The following is a 12,477-nucleotide window of genomic DNA, read 5'->3' on the forward strand; positions in this document are numbered from 1 at the left end:
AAGATGATGAAGTGGTAGGAGCTGTTCAGAATCAGTGGGGCTTCTGCTAATTGGAGTTATGTAACCTCTTGCCTTTGCCTTGACAGTTTCGCAGTGAGGCTTGCTTTGACTGCCCAGCTGGTTCGGAGGGGACAACTGGGTTGTGCCTTTGGGGATGTTGCAGGATAGTAAGCGTTTGGAAGGAAGTCCATTCCACGAAGGCGTGATCGGATTTTAGAACGTGAATGGAATCTGGGCTTTACCACACGAGTCTCTCAAATTTGTAAGGGTCGCACAAAAAGTCTGGTAAGGGGGGCTGCTGGTCTCTGCTGCAGAGAGAATGCCTTTCGTGTGTTGTGTGTGTTTGCATTATCATCTATCCTAAGAAGATGACGTTTGGGTTTTTCTGTTCATGGATTAAAGTCTTGCCACGAGCTATACGTGTCTGTTTCTCTCTAGTCCTTAGACTTCATAGATGTGAAACAGTATCTGAAATAGTACATGTATCTGCATGTGTATATTTTTCTGGGGAAGGGTCCAAAGTTGTCATCAGATTTTCAGGAGTACTGGTCGTCCACGATGTTGAGCATCTCAGGCTCGGACTGATTTAGCCATACGGAACAAACTCATTGGGTCACCCTTTTCTGGGACTGAAGCTGCTGTCTCTTAAAGTGCCACGCCTTTGGGGTTTGTGTCAGTTAGTGCCGGAGAAATCTTGAAGAGCATATGTACAAAACTGTTTTTAAATTTTATATTATTTTGAGACTTTGCTTCTTTAGGGTTGGGGCACACTGGCCACCCCGTCTGGCTGACAACTCTCTACAGTCTGTGGGCTGACAGTGTGCTGATCTTTTAAAAGTTTCTTTCCCTACCCAATTCCCCTTCTCGGTGAGGTTTCTGTGAGGTCTGTTGGGTGTGCATCCTGAAGCTTCTTGGCTTACAGTATACTCTCCTCCAGGGCACTCTCTTTGCGGGCCAATTGAAAGAAACCAAGAGTGTAACTGTTTTGATAGTGAAAATTGACAAGTGTCTTTTTATTTTTTAATTTTTTTAATGTTTATTTATTTTTGAGAGAGAGAGAGAGACACAGAGCATGAGTGGGCGAGGGATAGAGAGAGAAAGGGAAACAGAATCCACGAAGCAGGCTCTAGGCTCTGAGCTGTCAGCACAGAGCCTGACGCAGGGCTCAAACCCATGGAGTGAGATCATGACCTGAGCCGAAGTTGGACACTCAACCGAATGAGCCACCCAGGCGACTCGACAAATGTCTTTTTGAAATAAAGAACCAGTGCACCCACCACCACCACCCCCCCCCCCCCAAAAAAAAAAGGAATCTCAGGCTTGGGAAGCATTAGGCTTGGATCTGGAATGTAATGTCCTAAGATTGTGTGGCCTGAATAAGCCAATTAGCTAGTGGCCCCTTCTCCCTCCCCACCCAAAGGCTGTCTGCCCAGGTGCAGTTGACTCAGGAGCGATGTTTACCTTGAGCTTGTCTTACGCTGAGCAAGAGGGCAGGGACCCAGACTCTTTACTCTGACTCACCTAAATGTCCGTTTTGTCTCCCCTCCTGAGGGAAGAGCTGCTTATAAGACATGAGGACCTGTCAGTCCATTCAGAGACTCCTGGTAGTAACCTGCAACTTGTGTGGTCCCTAGGTCACTGCAGGAAATGGCCCTCCGTTGGGCCTTCAGATTTTCTGATTGGGTTTTATGGTTTGTCATCCTCCTTCTCCACCCCCTACTCTCCACTCAGCAGTGAACACAAAAGAAGACAGGTTCAACAGGAGTTTCATAGTCTTTCATTGTAACTGGTGCAGGGTCTGTGGCTCAGTAATCTATTGCCTTTGACTCCTTCGTTTATTCTAAAACATTTACTTTAAGGATTCTGATTCTAAAATAATTATAGAAGATAATGTTAATTGAGCCTTTATATGCTAAGCATTTTACCAGCCTTATCTCATTTTCTACTCCCCAAACTCCTCCAGGGTAGTTCCTATTATTATCTCCATCACGTGGATGGAGAGGATGAGGCTACGAGAGGTTAAAGGTCATCTTGGGGTCACATATACAGTGTGGAGTTAGCTGGGATCAAAGCTGGTCTGCCAGGCTCCAGGTCCATGGTCAGGACCACTATGCTGAATTGTCTCCTATCGGGCTGTTACTTCTTAGGTGTCTCCTGTTCAAAATTTCATGCAGAGACCATTCATCCACATCTTTGGGTATAAGGACATGGAGGACGGGTCAGCTCCTCTAGCCCAGGAGTGTATCCTTCAAGGGGATGTCAAAGGCTGGTTTGTTAGGTACCAGGACGACGCCTCTAGCCTCAGCAGGGACGTGGCCCCAAGTTGGACACACTGCCTTCATCTTCTTGGGGTGCCTTGGCTGGGCACCCCTCATCTGTCTTGTGTAGTCGAAGCCTTCCATCTGACCTAGTTTCATTATGATGTGACTTCAGGAAGGTTCTAACACTTGCTTCTGATGCTTGTATATTAGCACCTTTGCTATTCCTTGCTACTTGCCTGTATTTTTAACCTTACACTTCAGGTTTTCTCACCTTTTCCAAAAAGCTGAAATGTCCCTGTTCACTTGGTGCTGCTCCAAAGGAAGAACATTTACCACTTTCCAAAGACGTTGACCCTGGGATGGAGACATCTGTTTCATTACGGTTCCAGGTGACCCTTAAAAGGTTCTCTTTGAAAACATACCCTTTTCAAATGGATAGCATGAGGGCGCCTGGGTGGCTCTGTCGGTTAAGCATCCGACTTCGGCTCAGATCATGATCTCACGTTTCATGAGTTCAAGCCCCGCATCGGGCTCTGTGCTGACAGCTCGGAGCCTGGAGTCTGCTTCGGATTCTGTGTCTCCTCCTCTCTCTGCCCTGCTTGTGCTCTCTCTCTGTCTCTCAAAAAATGAATAAATGTTAAAAAAATTTTTTTAAATGGATAGCATGGATTTTTAAAAAATCACATATCATCTTCCCACCTCATTATAAGGAATTCATTTGTCCTGTTTCCTTCCTTGTCTTTCTTTGTCCACACGTACATAAGTTGTACTTAGTCATGGTGATGGCATACATCCATTTTATGTTTACACTTAATATAGTGAATAGGAATTTCACAAGTTTCATTTTAAGTGTGCAAAGATGGTCATTTTATTTTTTCTATAACTGAAATCTCTATTTTGAATTCCCTTTACTCCTGGTGGCAAAAATGAAGGCACACACACACACACACACACACACACACATCTTACCTAATTTAGTCAATTCTATAGAAACTTCATCATCCAAAGGTTTCCTAAACCTCTTTTGGATAAATTCAGTTGATTTAGAATGTTCTACCTCCATCCTCCCCTCTGAGAGTGTGATCAATCCCCAGGGGTCTCACATGCTATTAAGACTTCACTTGAAGGTGAGGGAGGCTTCTGATCCTCATTCGTCAAAGTCCAGTGAGGAAAAAGAGGCCAAATATAACACAGAAAGTTGGACATATCGATTATGGAAGTGCTGAGAAGCCAAACAAGGAAAGAGATTAGCTCCAGGGAATCTGCTATCACCATCAGGTTGGAGGGACACAGCAAAATGGTGGTGCCCCCAAACCAGGATGTTTTGTCTAGAACCATTGCAGAGGCCTCCTTGCTGGAGCAGCATGACTACATAGGATGGGCCATTTGGCAGGACTTAGAATCAAAGGAGACAGCGTGAGGCAGGCGAGACAGAGACAGGGAGAAATACCCCGACTTCTCTCCTGCCCCATCACTTCAGCCTCTCCCCACTGCCTCTCGTTGGCCAAACCAATTGGCAGAGGAGCCTGGGAGATGAAGTTGCCTGGAATAGAGAACAGAAATGGGGTACTCTGAGGGCAGGAAATGGATGTGAGAAGAAACGACCAAGCCTGACATTATTTGACCTATGCTAGCAGCTGTTGAGGAAGAACCAGGCCCTCTCTGATGTGTGATGGCTGGCATCCATTCATGTTGGCCTCCACTGAGATGTCCATGGGCCTTTTGTGGCCTCTAGTCATTGTTTTATAGACTCTTTATTTCCTTGTTCCCTAATACCCCTTCAAATCCATCGGACCCCCTTTCAACCCATGTACACCCCTGTTGGAGATTATGGCAAAGTCTGGATAATTCACCGTGCTCTGGAGAGGGGGCTATCGCAGGAGACTTAAAGGACCACCTCAGGCTTGCTCTGTCTAGTTTTGTCTTGCCAGCATGCCTATCCCATTGTGTGAAACCATGCTAAGGCAGGGATGATAGGGACAATCTCCCTGAGCTTCCCTAAGGAAGTAAGGTATGGGTGTCCTCACCTCTCAAATTCCCCCAATCCCATTGTTAAAAATTATTTGTATTCCTTCCAGGGCTGGCCTTGGGGGTAGAAGGAGACGAAGGATGGTGTGGGTGAGGGCATGGGACTTCCTTCTCAGAGTACCTGCCAATACCTAACACTCTCACTTCACTTCCACGTCCCTAAAGAACACTAAGGAAAAAGTGAAACTTGAGCTAACACCTCCACGTTTTATTTGGCTGCATGTGTATGGATACGTATTAAAGGAAACTTAACTTACTTAACCATTCCCTTTTTGGACATCCGGATGGTTTTCAGTGTTTTACTACCAATCAGATGGTGGATGTGTGTTTAAAAAAAGGTGGCGGAAAATGGCCACCTGCCCCTGTGCCTTTATCCCCTGCTGACCCCCTGTGCACCTTAAAGCCAGCACAAAGAGGAGCAGGGGGCTCTTGGGCTTATCCATGGCAAAAAGACGAGACTTCTCAGCTTCCATTTTGTGCTTACTCTCCCTGCCTCCCAGTCTGGGTCTCTGCTTCATGCTAGATCCTGGCTAGAGATGTGGCATCTTCTTTTTACGCTGGTCCTTGTCTCACACTGTCTTTTTGGGTTTTGCCCAAAAAGTGTCTTACACTGTCCTTTTGGTTATACCACTCTGGGCCATCCTGGGTTACTTCCTCAGAGGGAGGAAGGACATAAGAGGTGGGCTTTAATTCCTAAGGTCTGTGTCCTAACCCCAAGCTACAGATGATACCTCCAAAGTTTATCTTCAAAATTATGTTTAATTTTAAAGTAATTTATTTTTTTAAGTTTATTATTTTTTTTAAATCTAAGTAATCCCTACACCCAACTCAGGACTTGAACTCATGACCCCCGAGATCAAGGGTCACATGCTCCTCTGACTGAGCCAGCCAGGAGCCCCAATTTTTTTTTTTTAATTTTTTTTTAACGTTTATTTATTTTTGGGACAGAGAGAGACAGAGCATGAACGGGGGAGGGGCAAAGAGAGAGGGAGACACAGAATCGGAAGCAGGCTCCAGGCTCCGAGCCGTCAGCCCAGAGCCTGACGCGGGGCTCGAACTCACGAACGGCGAGATCGTGACCTGGCTGAAGTCGGACGCTTAACCGACTGCGCCACCCAGGCGCCCCAGGAGCCCGAATTTTAAAGTAATGTAAAAAGTAATATCTGATCAGCTTGGGAGATGTGGAAAACACAGAAAAAGAAATGGAAAAAATTAAAGTTACTTCAAATTCTACCATTCAAAGGCAATCCCCACAAATTCCACAAGAGAAAGGATGTTGCTAATTTTGTTCTCTTCTGTAACTCCAGGGCCAAGACCCATAATAAGTGCTCAGTACGTATTGCTAAATTAATAACCTTTCACTTAATTTTTTTGGCCATTTAATACAAATAGAATCATACTGTACCTACTGTTTTGCACGTAATAAGTGCTCAGTACATATTGCTGAATTAATAACCTTTCACTTAATTTTTTTCGGCCGTTTAATACAAATAGAATCATACTCTACCTACTGTTTTGTAACCTACTTTTTGTGAAGTAATATATCATTAACATTTTCCTAAATCAATACATATTCTTCAATATTATTTTAATAGTAGTAGGGTATTCAGTTGTAAAAGTGGACTGTAATTAATTTAACTAGTTTCTTAACGTGATACGTTTAGGATTTTTTTTCTTAAACTTTTTACTCCTCCAAACAACTTTATAGTCTTGCACAATTGTTCACCCAAAGGGAATGTAACACGCGTTTTTAAAGTTTATTTATTTATTTTGAGAGGGCGGAGGAGAGGAGCAGAGAGAGAGGGAGAGAGAATCCCAAGCAGGCTCCACGCTGTCAGCACGGAGCCCAATGTGGGGCTTGATCTCACGAGCAGTGAGATCGTGACCCGAGCCGAAATCAAGAGTTGGACGCTTAATTGACTGAGTCACCCAGGCGCCCCCACAGACACACATTTTTAAGGCTTTGGTGACTTCTGCCTTCTAGGAGGTGTGTGTATTTCTAGAACAATGGATTATACTGGAATGTACCTTTTATGAAGCAGGGATTTTGTCCAGTCATATACTATACCACAGTGACCCTGGCCTAGGACAATGCTCAACACAGAGCAATGCCTAACACAGTCGGTTCTTAATAAGTATGTGTTGAATTTGCTTCCCTGTATCCAATAATTTGGATACTTACTATTGTTTTAAAAAGTTTTTTTACTTTTGTAAAGTAAATGCTTACTATTGTTTTAAAGTTTTTTTTTTCAGTTTGATGGCAAATATAACACTTCCTACATTTAAAAATCATACACCTGTCCTACCTTCTATCCCCAAGTGCTTAATAAGCCTGCGGTAGTTGGACGTAAATATTTAAAAACTATTCTGAAAATCGAAAGCTAGTCAGGCATAAGCTCTTAGAGAACTGGGATCTCTGGTTTCAGAGATTCCCTGAAGCTCAAGGTGCTATGACTCGAACCTGCTCCCAACCACATAAAGCCAAGCCTCCCATCCCCGTGGGAGATTTCCGCAGGTAAAAGAAGACAATGAGATTCGGGGCAACAGCACTCATCCTGAGATACTTTACCATGAACGATACATCTTTGTTTTTTTTCCACAAAGCCAACCTATTGACCCGGAAAGAAAAAGTTTGTTTGCTTGTTTCCCTCCTTTTGCTTTGGGGATTTGGAAAATGGAGGCTTCCATCAGGCAGCCCCCGGGGAGAAGACAACAGCATAGAGTGGTGACATCACCAGACTGCAAAGATGCCTTGGAGCAGGACTTACGTGAGGGTGGGGGCCCTGGGAGCCCTGTTGGCACAGGGCTGTGTGTGTGCAGGCACATGTGCATATGTGTGCGTGTGCAAGTGTGTGTGCATGTGCATGTAAGCACCAGTCAGGAGATACCAGGAAGCCACCCAACAGAATCGAAGTCGGGTTTTTCTTCTGTGTGCCCTTGCTTAGTCTGTTGGGCTTTGAGAGGTTAGACCACTGACACAGGGTGAGAGGAAAGGAATTTGCCTTGATTTCCAGGTCACTTTCACCTGATGCACCCGGACCAAAAAATGAAAATAAACATAAACATGAACATAGAAATAAAAAAAAGGTAAGATAAGATAAGATAACATAACATAACATAACATAACATAGCATAACATAACATAACACGGGGCCCCTTTCCAATGGAGAAACGAGATTCTGGAAATGCGAATACTCCCAGTGTGTTATGCAAAGTAGCCAAGCCAGAAGCCCCACACCTGCCTTCCCAGGAAAGTTGCCATCCATCCACACACAGGAAGCAAGGGTGGGCCTTGTCATCAAAGCAGAGAGCCTTCCCTTTGAAGAATTTAGACAAACAAAGTATCAATGGAGAGTCACACACCCAAGAAACGAACACTATTCAGATATGAAGTAACTGTGAAACTTATTCAAAGTATGGGAGGACCCACCCGGTCTCTTTTAGACAATAGGATTGTTCTAGATTTGGAAGTGGTTCCCTCCTGGGCCCCCACAGTCTCTGGGTGATACGCCCAAGCATTTCTCCCATCCCTTGAGTCCCGATCCTCTCTCTCTTTCTCTCTCTTGCACTGCTGTCACCACCTCCTGTCCCCACATCTGCGGTCTTTCCTGTTCTAGTCCATTCTCCACATTGGTCACCAGAGATATCTTTCCTAACGGTGCATCTGACCACATCACTCTTGTATCTCCTGCTAAACATCCTTCACTGGCTCCCTGTGGTCTTTAGGAGGAAGCTGGCCATTGAGGCGGCGTATTTCCTCACCCTTGGCTGACCTCTCACTTTCAGTCTCCGGGCCTTTGGACACGGAGTGTCCTGTGCTGGACCCCCCATCCCTCTTCTTCCTCTGATTTGTTCTTGCTCTTTGCTTTCCCCAAATCTCTTCATTGATCAGTGTGCCTTTCCCATAGCATCATAATGATTGTCTTACAAACAGGTAGGATAGAGGTTATTAACTGTTTTTTTCTTATTTTTAAAGTTTATGTACTTATTTTGAGAGAAAGCCAGAGAGGGCGAGAGGGAGAATGGGAGGGGCAGAGAGAGAGGAGAGAGAGAGAATCCCAAGCAGCCTCCTCACTGTCGATGCAGAGACTTATGAGGGGCTCGAACCTCGAACTCACAAACTGTGAGATCATGACCTCAGCCGAAACCAAGAGTCAGATGCTTAACCGACTGAGCCATCCAGGCACCTCAACTTTTTTTTTTTTTTTTTTGGATGAGAAACTTGAGGCTCCAGGAAGTTACTGTTCTTTACCCAGATCACAAAACTAGTGAATGGAAGGTCTGGAGCTCAAACCGGGCAGTGCACTCCGTCTCCTCTTGGCTTCGCTAGATAAGACATTGTTGGGAACAGGAGCAGCAGCTGCGGCAACATCTATTCCTGTATTTTTCAACGTCCACGTTCAAGATCCCTTCTCAGCAATGTCTGATCTAAAGCTTAGAAAGGATTTCAGATTTCAGCACAGGCCTAAGATCAAGGCCTCTGTAGCCAGACTACCTGAGTTTGAACCCCAACTCCACCCCTTACTAGCTGTGTGATCTTGGAAAGGTCACTTGGCCTCTCTGTGCCTGTTTCCTTTTCTGCAAAAGGAGGATAATAATAGTTTTTCTTTTAAAGTATAGCTGTGAAGATTAAGTGGGTTCTCTAAGACTTGGAAAAGTGCCTGGAACGGTGAGTGATACGGAAGAGGCAGCTAAGATGACTGCCAGACCTGCTAATTGTGGCCTGTAGTCCACAGCACCTTCCATGACAGACAGACCCGCCACAGGCCCGGCTGTGACAGTCAGGGGGCCTGCCTCTCCAACCCATCCCAGAGGTGAGCACCTGATCCGGAGAGAAGAGATAACTCATAGGATGGTCTGGCACGGGGAGACAAGCTGGGTTGATCAGATCCTCCTTCTGGCACCTGAACTGGGCCTACCCAGCTGTCAGTGGGAAGGGAGGCCAGAGGGGGCTCTGGGTCTGGGTGAGGCAGCGGGCGAGCTGAGGTCCCAGGGAACTCAGTGTGTAAATGGTGGAACAGATGTTCAAAGAGAGACTTAACATCACGAGAGATTCAGTGATCGTGTGGGTGGTTCTTCCCTAAGGCTGCCGAGGCTCCTGCTGACTTTCCCACACACCCCCTGGATGCTTCTCTTTCCAAAATTTATTCTAAATCGGTCCTCTCATTTCCATCTCCACCCTAAGCTACTGTTGTGTCTTGTCTGGTGACTTTGGCGGCCTTCTAACTGGTGTCCCTGCTTCTCTTATCCCCTACAATCCAGTCCCAAAAGCACAGACACAGTGACCTTCTCAAAACGTGTTCCCTTAAAACCTTCCCACTGCATGGAGGACAGACTTCTGGGGCCTAATTCCATAGCATTCTTCTTGTCATTCTCCATGCTCTAGCCACACTGGTTTCTTGAATGCGTCAAACTCATTGCGGTCTCAGGGCCTTTGCACTTGCTATTTGCTCTGTCTGTGAAGTTCTTCCCCGGGGCTTTCTTTCAGCTGGTTCCTTCTGGTCTCATTTGAATTGTTACCTCCTCAAAGAGGCCCTCTCTGGTCACCCTATAAAATACTGTTCTCCCTGACCCCCGTCATTGTTTGTCAATGACTTTAAAACATTATCCAGGTGATTTACGTGTGTCTCTGTGTAATGACTGGCTCCACTGCTAGGATGTAAATTTCTTAAGGAGAGGAAACCGACCTGCCGTGTTCACTACGGTAGGTATTTCCAGCAGTGACCATGGCGCGCTCACAGAACATTGTAGGCACTCAAATCATTCAAATCTTTTGTTTTAAATTGTAGTTTCCACTCCATTCCCAGTCCATGTATGTCTCCTCTTTTCTTACAGGTATCTTGAAAATCAAATGAGCCTACTAAAAGTAACTAATAGCTTGGATCTTCTTACCCATTTCCACCTTGCTAGAATGTTCCACTCTGAGCCCCTTTCTCTACATTTGACTCCTCCACAGCCCAAATGAGGTGCTCATGTCGCCTGTGGGAGGTTGCCAGCAGGCTTGTTTTTATAGCATCCTCCTATGCTTTAACAAGTGGCAGGGCTGGGGAGCCTGAGCCCGTCCACCCCGTTCCCACCCCCTGCTGGCTGACAATAAACTCCCTCCCAGCCACCGTCTATTTTAGATAGTGTGGCATTGTCTCCAGCCATGATCAGTTGGGTAAACAGTCTCCTTACATTGACTCTGGCTACTCGGTGTGGTAGTACCAAGTGGGGAATGAGGAGAGGAGCCCGCCAGGGCAGGAGGGAGAGAGGACCAGAATATCCGCCCATCCACATCTCCCCTCTCTGCCACCGCCACTGTAACCATTCTGCAGATGCTGCTGCTGAAGTGACTTCCATCAAGTCACTTTTCAGTGAAGCTGCAGGGAATGGAAACATAATGTGAGGGAACGGTACAGGAGAGGGATGGCTTTTCTTTGTAGGCAAACCTCTGACTGCTGTTATCTGGAACTTATGCTTCTCAAGAAGAAAACTTCAGCTGCTCCCTAAAGACTCAGAATAAGAGTAATATTTAATATGATCACAGAAAATGGATCCCCCCCCCCCAAAAAAAAACTGTGGAATAGATTTATCCATTCTTGATGCAGCACTATTCAGAGGACAGGATCTGTCTCTGGCTTACTCTCCAATGTAGCTCCAGATTCTAGCACAATTCCTGGGACAAACTTATTGGGTGGATGAACCCTGAGCCCCTTCTTTGAGAACTTACTATATGCCCAGATCTATGCTAAGCGTTAAGAGGAGTAAAAGAGATACAGACAGTCCATTCTCTCTATCTTTTGATTTGGTTGTAAAAGATCTGCTACCAACCAGCTTCGTGACCAAAGGCAAGTTAACCCTTCTGAGCCTGTTTCCTTCCCTTTCTTCCTTCAGAAAACAAGGATAGTAACAGTATCCACGTTATAGACTTCTTGTGGGGCTTGAATGAAGTCGAGTATTTAAAGCAACAGGCATGTCTTAGACTTGCTCAGTAAGTTATCATTAATAATTCCATCAGCATAAAATATTGGCGGTCCAGATTTTGAATCATTTTTGTCAGCTGAACTCTCCTACTAGCCCTGAGTTGGTCCACTAAGTTCCATTTAGCCAATTTGTATGAAAAGCTTTCTAAGGTCGTCAAATCTTCTCTGCCTTATAAGACCTTGGTTGAATCGAGTCAGTGTTATGATGGGTCAGTGCAGTTTAATGAATGGATGAGATGTATAAGATTGATTGCCCATCCCCTAAATGGTCCCAGATTGCCTGTACCTTTTGTTTTGTTTTTCATAGGTTTATTGGCCTCCTCTCTTCCTGACAAATTGTCCTCTCTGACTTCTTATAGTTGTCAGTTTGCCAACTGCTTGGGATAAATGCCTTCTTCTGATTTGCTTTGGCTTGGAAACTAAATAATCAGTCCCATGAAAAGTGTGAGTAAACCAAGGGCATGCAGGCTTTGAACGAGCACCTGAAAGGCTATATCTTTTATTGCAAACTTTGGGTCCTCTTTTTCTGACTTCTCAGTGATTTTCTCATTCTCCCTGTGTTCTCGTTAATAAAATCATCCTTCATGGACATAAAAGTTCTTGGCATATGTAGGCACTCAACAAAATCTATCAACAAAATGAAGGAGCAAGAAAACACAGGCATAATTTACTGTAGACCTAAGGGGTCTGTGCGGAAGGAAAGGATGGAGTGGGGGAGTATAGAGGGAAGTTAATTTGAGGACTTTGAGGTTAAAGTGAGGCATGCTGGAAGAGACAAATCGAGCTGTCTTAAAAGAAAGGCAAGATGGTGGGTGATGATAAAGCTGATATCATGCAAGGGTATAGAAGGGAGGAGTGGACACTCCCCTTTCCCTGCTTGTTTTCCCAGGCTGGTGTGAACAAGGTATTGATAGAGGATTCACTCACCCATCCATCCATCCATCCATCCATCCATCCATCCATCCATCCATCCACCCACCCAGCCAGCCAGCCAGCCAGCCAGCCAGCCAGCCAGCCAGCCAGCCAGCCATCCACTAAGCATCTAATGTGTTTGATTTATACCAGGTGCAGGAGACAGGAAAAAAAAAAAAAAAAAAAAAAAAAAGAGGTGCTCCTTTGAGAAGCTCTCTTTGTAACTCAAGTAAAAAAAAAAAAAAACCTAGCAAAGAGTTGATGTTGTAGTCTTGAGTCCAAAGACAAGTATGGAGGCAGGATTTTTTCTT

This window comes from Neofelis nebulosa, chromosome 10 (assembly GCF_028018385.1).
Source record: "Neofelis nebulosa isolate mNeoNeb1 chromosome 10, mNeoNeb1.pri, whole genome shotgun sequence".
Lineage (NCBI taxonomy): Eukaryota > Metazoa > Chordata > Mammalia > Carnivora > Felidae > Neofelis > Neofelis nebulosa.